The following is a 7,776-nucleotide window of genomic DNA, read 5'->3' as shown; positions in this document are numbered from 1 at the left end:
AGATAATATATACACTACTGGCACAATATGCACTCATTACACATACTACACAAACTACACACAATATACACACACAAGGTACACTCAATGCAGATGTGTATACACATAATACAAGCACTACAAACACCACACAAAATACAAACTCACTCCACTTTACACACACTACACCAAAAATACGCATAACTATGCATAAACTGCACACATTATACATAATACATACACTTTACACAAAAAATACATAAAGTGCACAAAATACACACAACGCACACATGCACACAGAACACACGCTACATAGTCTACTTTGGTGCACACAATACACAAAAAATACATACACTGCACTACACACACTCAATACACAAAATACACACAACTAATACACAAGCCACAAATGTTGCACACACATTATAGACTGTACACAAAAAAACAACCAAGTATACATATATGTATAATACAAACACTCACATAATATACATACACACCACACACACATACTACAAACCTTGCTATTCTTTATTTTAAGCACATAAGATCTTTCTCCCAAAATCAAGCAAAATTCATCACTCCCAAGTCAATATGATGCACATATCAAAAGGTCTTATTCATTGGGATGTAATGGGGCTTTTGGTAGAGGTGGGATAATATTTGGTTAAGTAGCTTACCACCATTCTTAAAATACTAGCTCATCCATCACAAAACCTTTCACATCTCACTCAGTGCATACAAATTTCTTATAGCTCAACACCCCAAACATGAGATTTTTCGACCATCTGTCAACTTATTCTTTTGAATCATTTCTATTTTTCGCTCAATATTTTTTTTCGAGCCTTGGCTTTTTTTTACTCAAGAAAGGCTGCCTTTTTATTTTTTTATTTTTTTTCTAGCCTTGGCTTTTTTTTAGACATGAAAGGCTGCCTTTTTTATTTTTATTTTTTTTTTCTAGCCTTGGCTTTTTTGACTAATGAAAGGCTGCCTTTTTATCTTTTTCTAGCCTTGGCTTTTTTTACTTAAGAAAGGCTGCCTTTTTATTTTTTTCTAGCCTTGGCTTTTTTTTTTACTCATGAAAGGCTGCCTTTTTATTCTATTTTCGTTTGAAGGGGACAGCTATTCACTCCCTTTGTATCTCAGTATAAATAAATACCACCTAATGAATGGTACAAAACCTCCATCTTTTTCTTGCCACCATAATACCCTCCCAAGAATGTGCTAGCACTTTAATTTTAGTGACTAGGGTAGAAAATATAGGCCAACAAATGGATATAATAGGTAAGCAGATATAAGGACTTCAAAATATTCAACAAAGAAATTAGGCTTTTGGGGCTCAAATTGGCTTACTAGGGGTTTATGCAAGGTCAGGCATGTGATAATTTGGATATGAGGTCTTTATTCATATTGCCTAAATCATCTTTATGCACCAATATCAACAAGATTGCAACTCATAAAGCTCTCATTCAGTCGATCGGCCCTATGGCTTTTTAAATTAATTTTTCAAAACCGGAATAGTTCTCTCTCCTTAGCTCAAGAAATCGGGCAACAAAGAACACTGTTATCACTTATTTGAAGCACGGGAAACCTAGGACTTCAGAAGTTAGTAAGCAACAACTAAGTTTGCAGATCAACCCTTGAGAAAAACGAAGTCTACACTAATAACCCCTTTAGAAGTTAGCTCCTCCTCAACTCCTACACAACAAACACAAAACAAATAAAATCAATTATATAAAGCAGCTGATAAATAAAAATAAAGAAATGAAGCACAACATAAGTAACAAATACTTAGTGCATATTCAAAAGTATCCACTTAAATACAACTTAATATGTTGGACAGCAAGTTCTAGATAAAGAATCCGATAGAATTTGTAACCTTTTCGGCTGCTGCTATTCATACTTGTGCTCCATTATCTAACGCAGGTACACATATGTAGAAATATATAAAAATGAGGCTTTATCATCAAAACAACTCATTCTAATATCAAGGAAGGACATATAAATCTTAACAAAACAATAAATACATTATGCACATTAATTTTACATACAATGTAGGATTGACATCATTCCCACATCTAAACCGAGGCCAGCATATGAAATTATACAGTGCATCATTGGAGAATTAGTGCGTACTTTGAGCAAATCAAGAACAATATGCTTAAGCTCGGTTCTTTGCAAACAGTTATGAATCAAGAACAATATGCTTAAGTTAGTAATTCACCTACATAGGAATCTAATGTCCATGAATGATGCAAATGCAGATTTAGACAAGTAATTAGCTTATCACCTAACACTCGCACCATGTTGGATGTGGATTCTTCAATTGAAGTCTAGGTAAAATGCATGATCATATCAAGAGTTGGAAAAGTCAACATTCTAAATGTTTTATGCTCAATCCACCATGTCATTTTAGAAAAAGGAATACCACATAATAAGTTGACTTCAACATATTGGAGGATATCAACTAAGGTAATACTAAAATAAACTTATAGCTATAGTTTGTAATTTTTTACTCCCTCCTTCCAACCATAAGCGTGGCACTTTTTAAAGCACGAGTTTTAAGAAATTGATATTTAAATAGTAAAGGCTCATAGTATATATACCTTCTCTGAGATAGTATGGTACATAAATGGCTCAGAGACATTAGTCCCAAGATGCTAGGAAGACAGAGTTGCATTAGTAGGATATGCAGCATTTCCAGTTTCCTGCATTGATAAAGTACATTAATAGAGTGCACAGGTAAAAAATTGCACAAGCAAACATATGCAAACAGATTGTACTCACTTTTGCACAACTGGAAGGTTCCATTAGTAGCTAGCCAAAGCAAAAGAGAATGAAGGAATGATGTCGTTTTCAGGAGTTTGTGGACCTTCGCCAATTGAAATGTGAGATGAAGGAACTGAAAACGATCACCATAATTTTACTAATTTGATTCATTTTTGTTTTTAGTTGCCCGTAGGGTTTACTGATAGGAAAACAAAACTAATAATTAATAAATGATATAAAAATCAAAAGAAAACATAAACTAAACAAACCTAGAAGGAATCTGGGATCCAACAGGTTCTATATCATCAGAGCCAATTTCCGGTGTTTAGGGCATAGCACCAATTCCAATGCTAACAAGGCTAGATGAGTAAATGCTACCACTTATTCCTGACGAAGCGGGGAATTGGAAATGCATTTGAGCTCTGGGTGGACCGATTCTCTAGAAAACTAGAAAAATACAGCAGACAAAATGACAAAATTAAATGAGATACAAATAAAGATCACAAAGATGAACTAGAGACTATACATATATATGGCCACGTGAATCAACTTAGATATCCTAGAATTTGTTAAAGAATCACCTCATAAAAGCGTTGTGAATGTGAAAAGTGGCCTGGTTTGCATAAAGGGCTCATTTGACCTTGCGCATAAAGGCTAGCATAAAAAAAGTGGCACAGCGCCGTCTCTATGCTTTCTCCTAACAGAAATTTGTTTATTTGTTTCCCCTTCAATGGTTTGGACTGCATGTAAACAAGGTTAATATGCAACAAGGACAAAATACAAACAATATGAATTCCAAACCCATACATACTGGACTAAATTAACATAACACTTGAACAAATTTTTTATAAGTTATTTGCTAGTATTATTGCTCCAATAAGTAAATCCCACCCAACAGAAAAAACATCAATAGAACACGTTCAGCACAGATATAAAATATCAAGAGACCATTATAACTCTCCACACATCTAAATCATGTGGCCTTACCATCAGGATTTAGGACCCACTTAATATACGCTGGAATGAACTTCATCATCCAGTTGGTTAAAAGTACGTATGTTTTTCAGACATGATATGCATCAATGATTACATGACACGGAAACATGCATGGCCTATGTATTTCTTTAATCTTGATAAAGGCTTCCAAATTTATTTAAACTAAATCGTGAAACCTACCAGTGAAACAAAAGTCACAAGGTACTGCAGTCAAAAGTCAAAAGTGAAACTATAGCTATAAGGATTAACAAATTTATTTAGAAGCCGCATAGATTCATTTTAACATATTATTAAAATATTAGGTTTTTTAAATTAGGGAATCTTAATTCTCCAGAAGTTAGTAAGTGACAACAACGTACTGCAGGCCAACCCTAATAACCGATAAAAAAAGTGTCTGGTAACAATCAATAAAGAGAAAACCTAGCATGCACACACAAATAGGATAAATTACAACCACGAAAAGAAGCATGCATCCAAACACCCCCACCTCAAAACTATTCTAAACATCTATCGATGCAGGAAGATGGTGAAAAAAATCAGATTTCATCAACGAGAAGCACAGCCCATTTTGTAATCGAACAGATAGGGCTGAGAAAGAAACCAAGGCAAATTTAGCCACTAGCCAGACTCATTCGAACAAGGATTAACAAATTAGCACACAAAATCATTTACTTCTCAAAACTGGACGGACTGTACCTAGTAGTGCTACCTCGAGCCCAATTAGTAATTTCAAGCAGAAGAGGGGACCTCTTGCGGGGCATTTCAGGTTGGTTCAACAACTTTGACGCCATTCTCTTTGTGGTGACACCAAAGCACACACGCATTATCATCATTCAAAATCTTGCAAGAACAATCCCTCCCCATGCATGCTCCAACAGTGAGTTAATTAGAATCAGAGGAACAAAGTCCCCAACACCATGATGATTATGAAGAATGAGAGGAGAGGAGCCTTATGTATCTTGTCGCCACATTCAAGATCACTCGGTAAGAAATTCACTATATATAGAACATCCCTATCAACCTTTTTCCCATCACAATCACTCATCAGTTTCATCACATAAATTCATCTATCCCACCCACAAAAATCCATGTTTCCACACATTCAAGTTTAGAAGAAAGTGCTTCATGAGTCTAGCTAGCAAGGAAAGGAAAGTTGCATATTGTTCATTCATCAAGCTTTTTCTCATATCTAAGTAAGTTCCCTACCAAAATTCTTTGTTCAAAGCAAGCCATAATTTAGTACATATCTCTGTCCCAAAACCCAAAACACAAGCATGCTTAGTGTTTCTTCAAGATCTCAACTTTTATGCATAAATAGGAAAAACCTTAGCCCTCTTCAATCACAAATACATAAGCCACTCAATTAAGAATTTGACTAAGGAAGTAAGAAATCATACCCTGGCTGGAGTTTCTGTCCTCTGTCAGCAACAGCGGCAGCGCCGGGTCGGCGGCGGCGACAGCATCCGGCGGTGGTGGCGAAATCCGGCAAACAACGACACTTCTTGGCTCCTTTTCAACCCCTCTTAATTTCTGAAAATTTAAGCAAAGATTCAAAGTTTAGAAACTTGTTTTTACAAATTAAAAGTGAAATATACTTACCTCCCGAGCGACGACGGCGACGGCGGCCGGCGCTGCGGCGGCGGCAGCCCGACGACAGCAGCGGCAGTTTCCAGCCGGCGGCGGTGCTGGCTGAGAGGGAGACCGAAAGAGAGAGTGAGAAGAGAGGAAAGAAGGAGAGAAGGGAAGAAGGGAGAGATGGCCGGAGGGCCGGCGGCTGATCGGTGCCGGCGGTGGCGGCCGTTTCCGGCAGAGGCGAGAGAGAAGGGAGATTTGAGAGAAAGAGGCGTGGGGGAAAGGAGGCGCAAGCGAGAGTTAGAATTTGAATAGAGTAGGGTTTCATTTTTATTTCTTGGCTAAAGGATGGACTTTCAATTAATTAAGTTTTGAGTTTTATTTTTAATTATTTTTTATTATAAAATAAATTCTCTAAAATTTAAATAGTTGAGCCTAAATCTTCTTTTAAATGTTTGTGTTGGTCTAGTCCAATTTTTATGATGATTATAATTAATTTTTGAAGTTAGATTTATTTAAATAGTAAGTTATGTAGTTGAAGCTTTGGTATTTATTGCCTTAATTTTGTTTTTGCCCTTGCATAATTGGAGTAAGGTAAATTCATGGTTAAAATTTAACCTCTTGAGAGTAGTGATAAATTAACAAAAAATGTGTATACAAAAACTAGATAATTTGGGTATTTTACATTTATATTAAATTTATGATGATTATTTAATTTAATATTTTACATAATTAACCTTCTATGATTATTTAGGAAACACTAAATTTTTCATAATAATCATTTACATACATTTAGACTTTAGCCGATTGAGGAGATAGTTTACCATCTTAGTAATTAATAAATGTAGATATCATATAGTTTCTTAATCTCTTCTTCCATTAACAAGAATGTGGATATTTTTTTCATTCCATTTAATTTCTTAATATTATCATCAAATGAAATAAGCATACTCATTCACATCAAATTATTTTATTATTAAATAATTTTTAAAATTTCAATATAAAAAAGACTACATCCATCCATATATATTTAATTTTTGAGTTTTGTCATTAAATGAAACCATCATAGTCATCCGCATCAAATTGTTTTAATAGTATTAAATAATTTTTAGATTTGTAAATTATATAAAATGACTACATGCATATATACTCAATTTCTTAATGTTACCATCCAAATAAATAATAATATTATTTCACATTCAATTATTTTATTATAAAATTATTTTTTAAAACCTTGGAAGGACCGATGAAGTAACTAAAGTCGACCTTCCAGAACTGGACGATGGTTTGTTATCTTTTCATAGCCAAAGGATTAAGGATCCTGAGATTGATTCTCATAGAGTACCAGAGTTTTGTGATGCACTTATTTTAAAGCATTCTGATTTTATTTCTCATGCATTTGACAATGACTAGTATTGATTCTAATAGGCAAGCTGTATATAGAAGTGGTAACTTGAAGGTTTCAACTTCTAATATTCTAAGTGTGTATCTAGAGGATACATTCAATAATGGTACTGTAGATTCCACTCTTTTATTTAGAAAAGAGAAAATATCTCAATTTGGGAGATATGAAACTGAAGTGGGCAGTGGTGCTTCTGCTATTGATACAGGGGAGAGCAGCATTATATCAAATATTTTATCACTAGACTTTGACTCATGGGATAAGTCTGAAACTTCACCTCAGAACCTGGCAAAGTTGCTAGGTGAAACTGATAGACGACAAGGGTCTTATGGAGCACCAGGTTCCTGGAAAGCTCCGAATAGCAGTCAGTCAAGATTTTCGTTTGCTAGAGAGGAGGAAGCTATTGGCCATTTACCTGAACAATCTATTGATTACCATGAACAAGCCTTGAAGCAGCATCTTTTTGGCCATAATTTCTCCGACAACAACAGATTGCATGTTGAGAAGTATGTTAGTACGATTAGCTTACCTGTTTCAACTGGCACATAACAAGATTATTTTACTAACGATGTTACTCAATTTTCTTCCAACAAGCCTCCTTGTAAGTTAATAGTAATTCATAATTTTCTTAAGTACTACTACTACATGTGGCCTTGAAAAATAGAAACTTTTGAAACGGCATGGGTTTTAATGCACAATTGGTTAAGTAAGAAAGACATAGAGAAAAAAAAGGGTAGAGTAAGAGAGAGGGAGAGAAAAATGGGTAAAGAGAGAGGAAGAGAAAAAATAGAGGAAGTAGTGTTAGTGGATTATGGGGTCCAGTTCATAAAATAGAAAGTTTTAGAAAGTTTATATTTTTAAGGGACGGACCAAATGGAAATCGTTTCTCTTTTTAAGGGACGGAGGTAGTATTTGACTATCTTTTTCACTTTTGTTTGGGGTTCAAAATTATGCAAACTTATCTTGAAAATATCTGTTTATTTAGTAATGTTGGGGAGTGATCAATTGCTAACTTATCATTTAATTGCTAACTACAACTAATTTAAGATCATAGGATT

General features: G+C 34.7%; 1 long non-coding RNA gene across 3 annotated transcripts; it reads right to left on the bottom strand.

Moving 5' to 3' along the window:
- Positions 1-1,043: 1,043 nt before the first annotated feature.
- On the bottom strand, positions 1,044-5,621 carry LOC121771631. Of its 3 annotated transcripts, none has more exons than XR_006044154.1 (8): positions 5,344-5,621; positions 5,142-5,274; positions 4,441-4,740; positions 3,330-3,488; positions 3,018-3,195; positions 2,767-2,881; positions 2,586-2,687; positions 1,044-1,677 (listed from the first exon to the last, which is right to left on the bottom strand). It is a non-coding gene; the product is annotated as an uncharacterized LOC121771631 (long non-coding RNA). The 3 variants fall into 3 exon arrangements; XR_006044153.1 differs by lacking the exon at positions 4,441-4,740 and adding an exon at positions 1,859-1,896; XR_006044152.1 differs by lacking the exon at positions 4,441-4,740.
- Between the last annotated feature and the right edge of the window lie 2,155 nt (positions 5,622-7,776).

This window comes from Salvia splendens, chromosome 16, assembly GCF_004379255.2.
Source record: "Salvia splendens isolate huo1 chromosome 16, SspV2, whole genome shotgun sequence".
Classification (NCBI taxonomy): Eukaryota; Viridiplantae; Streptophyta; class Magnoliopsida; order Lamiales; family Lamiaceae; genus Salvia; species Salvia splendens.
The sequence above is the reverse complement of the archived record's forward strand: the minus strand, read 5'-3'. Positions and strand labels throughout refer to the sequence as shown.